This window comes from Papaver somniferum, chromosome 3 (genome assembly GCF_003573695.1).
Source record: "Papaver somniferum cultivar HN1 chromosome 3, ASM357369v1, whole genome shotgun sequence".
In the NCBI taxonomy this organism is placed as follows: domain Eukaryota; kingdom Viridiplantae; phylum Streptophyta; class Magnoliopsida; order Ranunculales; family Papaveraceae; genus Papaver; species Papaver somniferum.
The window spans coordinates 204,476,517-204,486,522 of NC_039360.1; positions in this window are offsets into that span (position 1 = coordinate 204,476,517).

The window sequence follows — 10,006 nt, forward strand, 5'->3', positions numbered from 1 at the left end:
TATGGAACAGAGTTTGGTAACATATTTTGGGATCCAGTTGAGAAGAAGGTTATCAGAAGTAAGGTTGCAGTATTCCTTGAAGACCAGACTATTGAAGACATTTAGAAAATTGAGATGCCAAAGCTTCAAGATTACATTCCCTTGGATCCAAATCCAGTTGTTCCTTCCCTTGAAAAACATGATGATGATGTTGATGGTAATGGTAATGAATAAGAATAACACAATCATGAAGATGAATCTCATGAAAATGTTCCAGTGGGTGATGTTGAGCAAGAAGTGCAACAACAACCAGAAGCTGAATTAAGAAGATCCAGCGGGCCCATATTACCTTCAACAAAGTATATACCACATGAGTATGTGATACTCACAGATGCAGGTGAACCAGAGTCTTATGAAGAAGCTCTTAGTGTTCCTGAAAGTCATAAGCGGTTGAAATCCATGAAAGAAGAGGTTGGCTCTTTAGATGAGAATGACACTTTTTATTTGGTTGACAAGCCAGAGAACCAAAAAATTCTGAAGAACAAGTGGGTGTATAGAATCAAGACTGAAGATGGTAACTCACAACCAAGGTACAAAGCACGCTTAGTTGTGAAGGTTTATGAGAATATAAAGGGTGTTGACTTTGACAAGATTTTCTCACCGGTGGTGAGATTTCCTTCTATTCGGGTTGTCTTGGAAATAGCCGTTAGTTTGGATCTTGAGATAGAACAACTAGATGTCAAGACAACATTTATTCATGGTGAGTTGGATGAAGATGTGTATATGGCACAACCCGAGGGTTTTGAATTCAAAGACAAAGAACACATGGTGTGCAAGATAATTAAAGAAGAGTCTATATGGTTTAAAGCAAGATCCTAGAAGATGGTACAAGAAGTTTGAATCGTTCATGAAGAAACATGGGTACACGAGAACGATTTCAGATCATTGTGTATTCATTCAAAAATTTGTTAATGGTGATTTTCTTATTCTTTTGCTATATGTTGATGACATGCTTATTGTTGGCAAAGATAAGAAAAAGATTTTTCAGGTTGAAGTCATATTTGAGCAAGTTTTTTGCTATGAAAGACTTGGGTGCAGCAAAGCGTATTCTTGGCATGAAAATCACTCGTGATAGGAAAGCAAAAAAGTTGTGGCTATCACAAGAAAGCTACAACATAGACAAGGCTGGGCCGGTAAGTTGTCCACTTGAAAACCATTTTAAGATAACTTGTGATCAATGTCCTGTTAATGCTGTTGAGAAACATAAGATGGAGGAAATTCCTTATGCATCCGCAATTGGTAGTTTTATGTATTGTAAAAGGCCGGATATATCTTATGCAGTTGGAGTGGTAAGCATATTTCTAGCCAATCCTGGTCCGGAGCATTGAGAAGCAGTGAAATGGATACTATGGTATATAAGGGGTACTTCTAATATGTGTTTGTGTTATGTTGGTGGCAATCCAGAGTTAGTAGGTTACACAGATTCAGATTTGGAAGGTGCTCAAGATAGTCTCAAGTCGACATCGGGTTACTTATTTACCTATGCAGGGGGGGCTGTGTCTTGGCAATTCAATTTACAAAGATGTGTGGCATTGTATACTAGAAAGGAACAGTACATTGCATCTATGTAGAGTTGCAAGAAGATGACATGGATGAAGAAGTTTGTTAGAGAACTCGGTGTGAAGCAACAAAGGTTCATCGTTTATTGTGACAGCCAGAGTGCCATTCATCTCAGCAAGAATTCGAGTTTTCACTCGAGGTCCAAGCACATCAATATTAGATACCAGTGGATACAAGAAGTTCTCTTTAAGAAGGTCTTGAAAATTAAGAAGATACATACATATGACAATGGTTCTTCTGATATGATGACGAAGTCGCTACCGGAGTACAAGCATGTTTATTGCTGCAGAAGGGCAGGCTTGGTGGTGACGGGTACCTTGCCATAAGTCGTAAGGGGGAGATTGTTGGGTTTAATCCTTATGGACCTATAATTTAGGTATCCCCTTAACCAATGGGAGGAGCTAACTAGGCTTTGATGTTGTGTTTACAAAACATCCAGGAGGTTCATTCTCTCCTCAACTCCTTATACCATGAAAATAAGGAAGAAAAGAGGCAGTGAGAGTGAGTGAAGAAAAAGGAGAAACCGCCATTTTTCTTGGTGATATTTGAGTTGATCTTGAAGAGGAATAAGAAAGGTTCTTATCCGAGGGTCCGTTTGGTTGTTGTGGTGAAGATTGAGCTATCAATTTCCGCATCTCTTCAAAGGGGAAAAATCTAGGGTTTGTTCAAACCCTAGTAATAAGTATCTCAATCACTTGCTATTGTTTGTGAATCTTAACAATTGATAAATGAGTTGTTGATCCATCCTTAGAGGTGAGTGTAATTTAGGTAAATAGTTATCCAAGTGCTATATGCACCTTGAAGTTGTTGTTATCCCCAAATTGGGAGGATTGTGTAACCCATTGTTTGATTATAGTAGAAGATATGCCCGTGGTTTTTTACCCTTCACCTTGGAGGGGGTTTTCCACGTAATTGTCGGTGTTGTGTGATTGCTTCTCATATTATCGTATTTGTGTTATTTACGCATTTGTGTTTCATTGCTTGTGTAGGTTTCGTATTGCTTAGAGCAGCTCAGATTTGTAAGTCTCCCCCAACAATTTTCCCTGGTGAAAATATAATATTTCCCTCACCCGACAACGGTTTGTCTAACAATCAACAACGGATTATTGTATATGGATACAAATTTGTAGCAAATTATACGTGCGAACAAGAGGCAAAGATAAGACCTCTTGCTTAACTTGATTGTGTGATGAGGTGGTAAAGGAACCTAATCATTTTAGTGGAAATTGAATAAATACCCTTCTTTTTCATGGGACTTCACAAATACCCCATATGGGGTATATTTTAAGTTTTAAGGTCTAGTTTTTGGCACATGTAAAATTATATTAAGTCAATTCAACATTTGTAGGAGGTTGGGTTGACGTTTTCACGCGTCAAAAGCATACTAGTTCATTTTCATTATCCAAAAAAGTACTTGTTCATTTTCATAATTCACTTAAAATATATCCCTTAGGGGTATTTTTACAAAGAAAAGAAAAATGAGGGTGTTCAAATAATCCTCCCATCATTTTAATATGCAATCCATTGATTGATTTTGATTATAGTGGAAAAGTATTCATACAATCATGATTTAAGATTTATTGATATAAGAAAAAGATACACGAGAGGAGACTAAGACTCTGCAAATCGAGAGATAACACTGAGTCAACTCAGGATTATTTTTTTTCTTTCAATGATTCTCTAGCATTTCCAATCTTGATCTCTCCAAGTTATTGATCTTTTCCTTCCTTTCTATGTTTTATCTATCAATTTCATTCGTTATTCCTTGTTTTAATTGCTTTCAGTTGGTATATTTGCTTGCAAGTTCTCCATTTGATTAGCTAATCTTTTTTTCAAAACTTCTTTTCATAACTTTTTCTAGTTACTCTCATCTAATGGTTCTATAATTTTTTGCAGGCTTCCCTAAACTTGTTATGGATATGATCCAGTATTAGATATTTGTGTTCAGTTTATGCATCATCATGTCGACTATATTGTCATTTCAGGTGGTATCTCCTAACAAATATCTACTCTATTCAGTAATTTTGCAGTATACACTAATTTCAGCTACGAGTATTAATCAGTATGATGGCCATTGTCATCTCCCAATTCAAGTTTTCGATCCCATGAGCAGTCAGATGAGTTTACCGATTCAATGCCTAGTCAAAACACAAAAATTTCAAATTTTCTACTTTCCCCCTAAACTACCCCGTGGTTTTAGGAGTGTGACTACTAATTTTCCCATAGTCTACGTAATGTATACAACTCGGAGAATATGATACTAAGTAGTATTTATATCTCAGTTGAACTGATAATGCTAAGTAATAAAAGATACTCAAGATCACAAATATAAAGTAAATGCTACTAAGTTATCATGAGATACAAGAGATTACGTGGTTCTACTTTTGCCTACGTCCACGTGGTAATGAGTGATTGTTTGTATTAAGTTATGGTGGTTACAAAGATCTTAAATGCTTCCCAAAGTAATAGAGAGAACTCAAGTTCAAGTAAATACTTAAGTTCTAAACATTAAAGAGGTATAAGCTTAAAACTATATCTTCTCCTTCTAAGTATTGAATGCCCTTGTTTGTTGGTGAAGCTTGGTATTTATAGCCCCTTATGCTCCAGATATATATTTGTTGCCTTTGGGTCTATCATTCCCTGATATATCTTCCGTACAAACGGTACCTTCGTTCATCGCATGCTTTCTTCAGTCGGACTCTTCCACCTCAGCTGACCCACGTTCCTTCGGGAACTACCCAGTCTTAGTACAGATTGTACCTTCGTTCACCGCAAGACTTCGCCAGTCAGACTCTGCCATCTCATCTCTCTCCACGTGCCTTGGTCAAGCGTGTAGATACGAGATTACCGCATTAAATGCTGATTGGATATGTCAGCTACTTATGTCCCTTCGCCAACTTCTTCTCCCTAGACTAGGTTTTACTTTATCATCTTATCCGTCGAGGTATCCTTCCTCGAGATGGGATAAAGTAGATATGAGAAGGGATATGCTGCTCCTCAGACTCTTATGTATAGCGGGGGCTATACAGTTATCTTACGCGCGACCACTAAAACTATGACACGTGCTCCGCGGAATATTGATATTCATAGTTTGCCCCTTTTCTTTCATATTCTACCGTTTGGTATGATTGGAAGGAAAAACTTCCATAACGCCGCCATTTTTGCACGTACGGGTTGGGTGGTCCCATGTGTCCTTTAATGCAATAACTTCCCCTTGATTCCGGGACATCCAAATTTTTGGATTCTCCAGCCGCCTATAAGAAGAGAATGGAAGAAGGATATTCATTAACTATCCTTTTTTTCCACAAACTGTCGCTCTCAGTCTCTTTCACAAATATTTTTTCATATCCTTTTCTTCCAACCGTTGGTCTTCGCCCTCGACTCCCAAAAGCTCTCGCTCGTTCTTCATCATCAGGTTAGTAAACATTGTTCTTCGATTTTACTGTTTCTTTTCGTATTCTCCATGCTTGGCTTGGCCTTTTTCTTCTTTGGTTGTTTATGTTGCTGCTATCTTTGCATGTATTGATTTTCATCTTCCCAAGCTTATTTATGTCATTTGAGAACATGGATTACTTCCCATTTTGTGATCTTACCATGATTATGCCATGATTTTTATTCGCCTGTAACTTCGACCATAATGGTTAATAATCCCCCATTTTATCTTATGGAGGATTAAATTGCTTCCTTTGGTTGGTTTAGTTAAACCCTTGCCCAAAGTATGCTTATTTTTGCCCCAAATGTGTTCTTGAGCCAACTGCGATTTTTGTCCGCCATTGTTGAAGGACTGTTATTCATGTTGATGTTAGGAATTATGAGGCTTCCGAAGAAACCCGCGGAAAAAGATCTGAGGCCTAGATCGTCTACTGAGCCACCTCCGTGTATGTATCATCCTGATGCTACACCCTCTCCATCCTCGGAGGATACTGAGATACCTACGAGAACTGAGGTAGCTGTGGAACCTGAGGTAGAGGAGGTTATTATTGAGGATATTCCTCCTCCTCCACCTCACTATAAGCTCCAAAGAATGCAGTTACGTGTAGGGCTTCACATGGGCGGGTTTGGGCGAGTATTAGCTAAAACCAACCTCGCACCCACAGACTGCGGGTTTTTATTTTCATAATCAACCCCGCACCCACAAACAGCGGGCGGGTTTTGTTACCCGCCTACTACGGGTTGGGAGGGTTTGGGTTTAAACCCGCTTTATATAAGCACACGTACTACTAGAAAGATGTGTTGATTCTCTATGCAGGCACACGTACTACCAGACCACATGAAAGTTTTCGAAGGCATCATTTTGGTCTACTGGAGCGAAAAAAATGCTTAACCATGTTCAAATCATCAACCTTTGTCTACTACTTGATCACCAGTCTCAAGCTCTTTCCATGCTAGTAACGCTACAAGTTCCCCTTTCCGCCTCTCCAATTCTTCAAGATCCTTGACTGCTTGAATCCTTGTAATTTCTTTTGATTGGCGGGCATGTTTTAGAAAACCAATGCATAGTACACCCTGATAAATCGACAATGTTCAACAAATACCGATCAGGATTATATCGGAGCAAGGTTGCATTTATAGAGGTTAGGAACATCAACATACTCTCAAGCATACATACAGCTCAGAAGACCATCATCTTGGACTGTTGGTGAAGAAATAGACCGGTAATTGTCGTTCGTAGGTGAAGAAGAAGAACCGAGGAGGAAGAAGAGGTGAGGCCGAACAGAAACAAGAGTGTAGAAAGTGAATGAGGGTTATCAGTTATCCTATCTACTAGTATTAGGGTTTCATAATGGACGGCTAGGATTAGTTTTATCTAATGGTAAATATTTTGTGGGTTTTTTCGGGCGGGTTTGGGCGGGTATTATCTTAAACCAACCTCGCACCCACATACAACGATTTTTTTTTCATAACCAACCTCGCACCCACAACGGGCGGATTCGAACTAAAAACCCACGGGTTTAGCGGGTACGAGCGGGTTTGGGTATGATGGGCGGGTCTTGTGCAGCCCTAGTTACGTGACGAAGATATTTATGCTCATTTGTCTTTGGCTGAGATCTCCAAGTCTTTTTGCCTGCATAAGTTTGAAATCTCATTTGTTGATGGACCTGATGTTCTCACTGAATCTCTGATGCGGAGCTTCCCTTATGATGAGAACAATTTGTTGATCAGTGTTGGAGAATTGGCCTCAGGTATGCTCCTGCCTTTGTATAGTATAAAGGATCCGTTCTACTACGATGTTATGTCCACTAGGAATGGCCCGGTGAACAAAACTCAGGTTCGAGGGGTCGTGCGATACACTGGTAACTATTGGCATGCCCTTCGAGAGTGCTGGTACCATAACAAGGTAAGACCACTCTGAAGTCTTATGACTATTTTGATGCTGGGAGGTCTAAGCAAGATGATTACACTCCTGCCAACTTTAATGCTACTTACGCTGATGTCATTCAGAAAAGCAATCTTCTTCCTTGGTGTGTTGGTCCACGCCGTATCCATGTTACTTCTAAGAAGATTAGGGAAGGCAATAACCTTCGTTTGTTAGAGGAGATTTACAAGACTGGGTTGACTGTCATCCCCTATTCTGCAAATCTTTTCTTTCCGAAGTTTGATCGCATTCGTCTGGAACATCATGATCGTTGGGCGCGTACTCATCTTCGTGTGGTGGGTCCTGGGCCCGCGGATTTACTACCGCAGATCCCAACGTCCCTCGTTCAGCTTCGTCTCTACCTCCCAAGTATGATGGATATCAGCCTTGGTTCTTCAACCCTTCCACTCCTCACGAGGTAGGCTTCGTTTGTCATGGAAATTTTTTATTTTTCATATTTGTTTTGCGGCCTTTTGCTAAGTATTTTTTATACTTCTTTTGTATCCTGCCCCTACTTCTTCTGCTGGGACTGCTCCTGGCTCTGTTGGTAATCCGTAGATACCTGGATAAGGAAAAGGAAGGCTTAGGTTGAAGCAACCAAGCCAACACCTGCGGAGGTAAGGATTATAACCCTACCTTAATGTTCTTAGATTCCTTAGTATTTTGCCCCTGATCCTTAGCTCGCGTATGTGTTCATTTATAGTCTTCTAAGAGGAAAGGCAAGTTGAAGGCCGTGATCGATGTTGAGGAATCCGATAAGGATCCTAAGGTTGTTAGATAAGAACCTGATGATGAGGATATGGAGGATGTTGAGGATACTGCCCTTAGTCCCCACTTAGATGATATTGAGGAAGATTTTTCGAAAGGTATCCCTAGTCCCATTCGTGTTGGTTCTGTGGAAGGTGATAACCTTCAAATTGATGGAGGCTCTTCATTGGTGAGCCAGGTTAGTACTCAAGTTATAACTCCTGCTTTGCTGCCGAAGGTACCTGCGTTTTCTGCTCCTAGTGATTTGCAGCATGTTGCTTCGGCTATCACTAGTGCCATGGTGATATCTTCCAAGAATCTTCCATCTTCTCCTGCCACTTCGCTCCATTAGAGTGGTTCGTTTGCGAAGGGAGCTGCTCCAACAGTGAGGGTCAGTAGCTCAGACTCTCAGTCGAAGAAGAAGGTTGTGATTTCACTTTCCAGCTTCTCCTTCAATGCCACGCCCACTTCATTAGGAAGTGCTCAGTCTGTCTCTACTTCCCCTGTTAGAAAGGTTGTTGGACCTCCAATTTTATCACCAGATTGGACCTTACTGGGTAATCTTCCTTCTGCCGGTGACACAGACTTAGGTGGTACTTCTAGTCAAGAATTTTCTTTTGTTCCCTGCTCATCTACCATGCCATCTATTCATCGTGGTGAGGATTCATTACTTGTTCCCCATGATCGCTCTCAGGCGACTGGTGGGGTTCTTACGGATCTTGAAAGGGCAAGTTACTTGCGAACTTGAAACTTAGAAGTTCTGATGATACCATTCTTGAAGCCATACTTCGGGATTCAAAGGGTCCCTTTTCTGCTGAGGTCGATCGCCATAAGCTGACTGATTCTTTGGATGTTGCTTCGAGGTTGGATACTTTGCCTGCTCAGTATCAAGTGGCCAAGGACCTACTCTTCGATCCAGACTGTCTTCATTCCAGTCAGAGCTTTGGTTAAATCTGCAGGGGTAGCATCCAAGAGATGAAGGCTTTCATGGATACCTACGCCGATTTCCTTCCTCGTCTTTCCTTGTTCTCGGTAAGTGACTTTTTCCTTATTATCTCGTGTATTGTTAGAACCTTCGTTTATTCTTATGCTTCGTTATTTGCAGCTTTGCAAACAAATCGATGTTGGATGTACCTTGTTCAAGTTTTATAGGGCTAAGTGTACTCACTTGAGTGCTCTGTTGGAGCGTGCTCGCCAGGATTATGCCTTTGTTAGTACACATCAGCCTCCTCCTGGTGACGCTACTTCAGCCGCCAGGGTGCCTTTGTTGGAAAACGAGCTGAGGAAGAATCATAGGTCCTTAGAAGCTTTTTTGTTGGCTCTTGATAAAGCCAATAACACTGCGAAGGTTGCTGAGGAGGGACGCAAGGCCGGTGACTCCGCTTTGGATGTTGAATCCTCCAAAGTTATAGGTTTGTTCCTTCTCTCTTTTAGCTTTGCTTTTATTTTTGTCTGGTAGCATAGTCCCGAGAGAACCTACGCCTGCCAGCTGGTAGCTCCGGTGAGCTCAGACATCTTCGGGAACAAGTATCCAAGTTGTCCTCCAATGTTTGGTATTATCAGAAGAAGTCTGGTAGGTTAATGAGCGTGACTGTTCATAATGATGCCCAAATCTCCCTTGAGACAGCTCATAACTCAGAACTTGTGAAGAATATGGTTTCGCTTCGACAAGAATGTAACGAAACCCTCAGGTGGAAAGAGGATCTAATTTTAAAGCAAAAGGAGGATATTTCTTCAGTAGAAAAATGCCTCTCAGCTCAAGAGATTATCCAGAAAAACTATCATGGAGACTTTGAAGATGCATGCGCTTCCTTAGCTAAGGTTACTGCTGAACGTAATGTATTTTCCTTCGAGGTTCGTTTTCTTAAGAACAAACTTAGTGAGGTTTATTCAATGCCCTCTTTCATGTCCCATGCATCTATGGTCAAGAGATTGGAAGGGTTAGAGAATGCTTGGATCTGGATAGATGTTGAAGATCTACGGATCGAACGGGATACCCTGTTAGAGGATATTAACGCTGCCGAGGAAGATCTTGTCAAATCCCAACATAGTTTAGAGGATTCCCTTAGCCATGCTGGAGGTGGCTTAGGATCTTCTTATCCCCGTAGCATCCTTCGTGCCCCGAATTGTTTTCGTTTCTTACTCATCCTCTATATATCCGCAGGTCTCCAGTAGAAACTTGTAGGTATGAATGCCAAGGTCAGCCATCTTGAGGGCAAAGTATCTTCATTGGAGATAGCTCGTCAGTTTGATGCTGCTGCAAATTTTAAAGCTGAGTCACTTCAGCAGGATAATGATCAGCTC